Genomic DNA, 5142 nt, shown 5'->3' on the forward strand with positions numbered 1-5142 from the left:
TATATATATATATATATACTGTATACTGCCATTCAAAAGTTTGGGATCAGTCAGATTTTTTATGTTTTTCTTTAAAAAAGTTAAAAATCTGACTGATCCCAAAGCATAAAGTTTATGCATAAAGCTTCTTATGCTCATCAAGGCTGTATCTATCAAAAATACAGGAAAATACAGAAAAATTTAATTTTGTGAAATATTATTGCAATTTAAAATAACAGATTTTTATTATAATATACTTTAAAATATAATTTATTCCTGTAACGTAAAGCTGAATTTTCAGCATCGTTACGCCAGTCTTCAGTGTCACATGATCCTTCAGAAATCATTCTAATATGCTGATTAATCAATGCAGGAAACAGTTGTGCTGTTTTAAATGGATAAAGTGAAAGAGATAGAAATCTTTTCTAACAATGTAAGTCTTTATATCACTTTCTGTTTTGAAGAAATGCTGTTCTTTTTAACTTTTTATTCATCAACGAATCAAAGAAAAAAGTATCACAGGTTCCAAAAAAATATTAAGCAGCACAACAGTTTCAGCACTGATAATAAATCAGCATATTAGAATGATTTCTGAAGGATCATGTGACACTGAAGACTGGAGTAATGATGCTGAAGAAAATTCAGCGCTGCATCACAAACTAATTATATGTTAAAATATATTAAAATAGGAAAGCAATATTAAAAATTGCAATAATATTTCACAATATTACTGTTTTTTCTGTATTTTATAGATACAGCCTTGATGCGCATAAGAGACTCCATTAAAAAATATAAAAAATCTTACTGATCCCAAACTTTTGAATGGCGGTATACAGTACATACACACCAAACTAGCTTTTATGTCAACAGAGTGCTGCAGGGGAAAATAATAATAATAATAATTTTTGAATGCAAACCGATTCCATTTTGAATGCTTTTGGTTTCATAATCCCAAAGTCAGTGGGTTTTTTTCCCCAATGGGTTAAAATGTTTAAATGCCTGAAATAAACATATCAGTAACACCTAGACTTATGTTTGTCTTTAAAAAGGCGGCTGCTTATGTCAAGTGGACATTAAACGTCATCTAGCTCAGTGGTGGTGACGTTGATAGTTTGTTTATGTAGCGACTTCATGCAATTATATTTAGTCTTCAAAATTCATACAAGTTGTGCTCATTTGTGAAGGTTATTTTGATAAAACATGAAGCATGAAAACCAAACATGAATCAACTTTTGGTTTGTCACAGAGCTTTTTTTTTTCTGCACTAATCCAAAAGCCAATGGATAAATCCTAATGCTCATTTGGTAATACTCACCACTTATCTTACAAAGTTAGCTTTAAAAATTACATCATCCCTGCAGCACTCCAGCTTCTATCACAAAGCTATCATATTCCATCAGAAGACTTGGAAAATAGCAGCCAAGTCATATGAACTACTTCTGTGCTACATCTATGGTGATCTTTTGCAGCCTCAGTCCCTGTTTACTGTATAGAAGAGCAACAAGTACTTTCTTCAGAGTCACAGGTTTAAATGACATGAGGAAGAATAAAAAGGTCAAACCTTTCATGTGAAGAGAATTTAAAGCAGTAAAACTATCTGTCCCGTCTGGGTTAAACTGATAGTCATATGCAGATATGAGAGTGTTATTTTGAGATCAGTGAGAATGGCAGAGTCTGGTTCACTCGAACGCACATTGATTCAGGGCCAAGTGACCAGAATGATCAAACTCCTTTACAAATTGCATCTTTTTTTGCAGTAACTCAACGGGACTTTGCAATTTTTTACAGAGCGACTGACAAGCCAGTTGCGCTGCAGCGAGCACATTGTACATTCATCTCTGTGTGCACTCATTAGGGAACCTTGTTTTTGTGTACAGATTTTTGTTTTGTTTTTTTCAACTGAAACAAGTTTTTTTCTCAGACAAGGTGATATGATGGCCTTCAGCTCTGATCAGTAAGTTGTAGCTCTGAAGAGCTTCATTTAACCTGATCCTGAGTTTGTAAAATACCTCTTACTGAAACACAAGTGTCGCTGGATTACCGTCTTTACAACGGGACACTGTCTTTGGCTGATTAATGATCAAATCCAATGCTATGTTTCTTAGAAAGTGAAATATAAAGGCTTCAGGTGCCGGCTGTTTGTCTGCTTGTAAAGCAGTTTGTCTGCATAAAGACGTTTTAGTTTTTAAACTCTCATTGCACTTATCTGTCTCCTGTACTCTCAGGAGGGCAGTTTATGTTACTGTCATATTATTTTTCATGAATTGGTGTCCTTATTTTACATTTATGTTCCTTGAATGGGTGGATAATTTTGTGTAATTTTGTAAATTCTAATTGGAACTAAACTGTAATCATGTATCTAATCATTTATTCCCGTATAAGTCTTTGTTTACTTTTGCTCTTAAAGGGATAGTTCACCAAAAATGAAAAATCTGCTATTTACTCGTCCTCATGTCATTTCAAGGCCATAGAATTTTCAGCATGCACATTCCGCTAATCGTTTGTGTTCCATGGAGGGAAATACATCATACGGTTTTGGAATGACATGAGATTTGTATATTACTTAAGTCTCAAAAAGGTAAATGATGACATAATTTTCATTTGTGAGTGAACTGACCGTTTTATGTGAACACACATTCACCTGACTACACATCTGCTCTGAAAACATATCTGAAGAGAGAACAGACTCACTCATCCGAATGAGAATAAGAATGACAAACTCTAGATGATATGCAGTATTTATCTTTTTTTATTCATTTTTTTTTCATCATATGTAGATTAGAAAGCACGAATGTTGTGCTATGTTTTTTGTCTTTAAAAAAAAAACCTGAGGGAAAGTGCTTTGTTTTTGTTGGAGCAGTATGTGTCTTTGAAGTTAACAAATGAAACAGCTCATGAATGTCTTTATAAAAACCCATGCCACCCACAATTCCCTCACTACTATCTGCACTCATTAAACTGTAAGCTATGGAAGCTGTATCCTTTACATTATGCTTTGTTACACAGAAAAAACCGACAACCGTTTTTTTTCTAGCTAGTTGACATTGTGTTTGATTGAGTTAGAATATATCTAGCATAACTATGTCACGAGAGATTTTCAGAATCCAAGTTTAAAACTTGCTTTTTAAAATCTCGTTCGGAAACAAGGGTTATCAAATGTGTCTTGTTATTCTTTGTTAAAATTACCTCGCATGGACCGGCTCGATCGCAGAGGGTCCGGCCATCTCATCTGGATTGTTCAATAATGCTTTATGCTGAATGTGATCTTGTTCGAAGCTTGTCATGTGTCATGGCAGAGATGCAACCGTGTGCTTATGTGTTATTTTCTATCCTTTAATAATAGGAAGCATCATGCTGTTGTCATACTGTATGCCGATACAGTTTTTACTGCATTTGTTTTGCTGGCCTTTGTACAGAGAAACAAGCGATGCAATTATAGAAGTCAATTATCATCCTGTTCGATTGATTTTAGAGCTCTTTATGAGCTTACATGAGCTCTGAACCCAGTGAAAGAGCAGAAAGATCAAAACCAACATACACACGTTTCAGATGGGAAATGTTCAAATCATCAAGATGTTCATTGAAGCCCAGTCAACTGGCAGTCAAACACTCGGACTCCAAGGCCTAATGATGGAACCAATCCTTCAGCAATTAGAATAAATAAATAATAAAAGAAGCAGCTCTTGAAGCATGAAACCATCTGCTTGTTTTTAAAACCTGTGGACTCCAGGAGTTTGGATAATGACAATTCAAGATCAATATTTTTCTCTGAACCACAAGTGTTTGTAACCATTTGTAAATTCCTCTGTTTTGCTTCCGTCTTGTTTGGACATTAACAATGCTTTTGTTCATGTTTACCATTGCCTTTACATGAACCCTTCTGGCAAAACAATAAAAATGTATTTATTTTAAAAGGTTTGGGGGAGGTCACTGTATATAGTATATAAATGGCCCATTGGCCCATGACGAGGATGCAAGCACACAGGGTTCCTACACGTTTTTCATTCCAAATTTCCATACTTTTCCAGACTCAAATTTCCAAACCTCTCAGCAGATTTTCAGACCATATTTAACATAATGGTTCATGTAGCATTATTTTCAGCTTTATATTTGGTATATAGTACAGTCATCTGTTAATATTTTTATTTTCTCAGGGTTTTTATTGATTTTCTTGACAACATACAGAGTCCCTAAAAATAAATAAACTTTTGCATGAACACGAGAAACTTTTTTGTTCCCTTGAGAAACTATTCACATGCGCATAGGAATTTTTTGCATGTTTACGCATTATAATTTTTTAGTTTTAAATAACCTATTTCTTTGTGCGTCACTGCCATCTTATTATGAATAAAACCTCTCTTGGCAGGTCTTCCAGCCAGTTCTATCAAACCTTGCTTTACAGTTAATCAGCAATATACATTTTTAATGAGCCGAAAAGAATGCACGTCACATCTCTGTTTATTAATTTGCACTGGCTACCAATAGCTGCTCGCATAAAATTCAAGACATTGATGTTTGCCTACAAAACCACCACTGGCTCTGCACCCCTTTACCTAAATTCATTACTTCAGACTTATGTGCCCTCTAGAAGCATGCGCTCTGCACGTGAACGGTGCATTATTGTTCATCCCAAAGAGGCAAAAAATCACTTTCACGGACTTTTACATTAACTGTTCCTTCCTGGTGGAATGACCTGCCCAACTCAATCCCAGCAGCTGAGTCCTTAGCCATCTTCAAGAAACGACTAAAAACACATCTGTTCCATCTTTATTTGACCCTCTAACTCCAGCACTCTCTATTCTAATTCTATTCTTTAAAAAAAAAAAACTTGCCCCTTCTAGACTTGCACTCTATTTATTTACTGCTTGTTTTCTTTTTAAAAAAAAACTATTCTTTTTGTATTCTATTTGTTTTCTTTTTATTTATTATACAGTTAACAAAAGCAAAAAAAGGCCTCTTGCCTCTACTAGCTTGCTCTATTCTTTTTCTATTTTATCTGTTTTCTTTTTATTTATTATATAATTTTTAAAAAACCTTGCTATGTGTGCATTAAGCTGAGACTTGTTATAGCACTTGTTGGTTTTGATTGCTTCTATTGTCCTCATTTGTAAGTCTCTTTGGATAAAAGCGTCTGCTAAATGATTAAATGTAAATGTAAAACAA

The sequence above is a fragment of the Sinocyclocheilus rhinocerous genome, unplaced genomic scaffold, assembly GCF_001515625.1.
Source record: "Sinocyclocheilus rhinocerous isolate Xijiao unplaced genomic scaffold, SAMN03320098_v1.1 scaffold2318, whole genome shotgun sequence".
NCBI lineage: Eukaryota > Metazoa > Chordata > Actinopteri > Cypriniformes > Cyprinidae > Sinocyclocheilus > Sinocyclocheilus rhinocerous.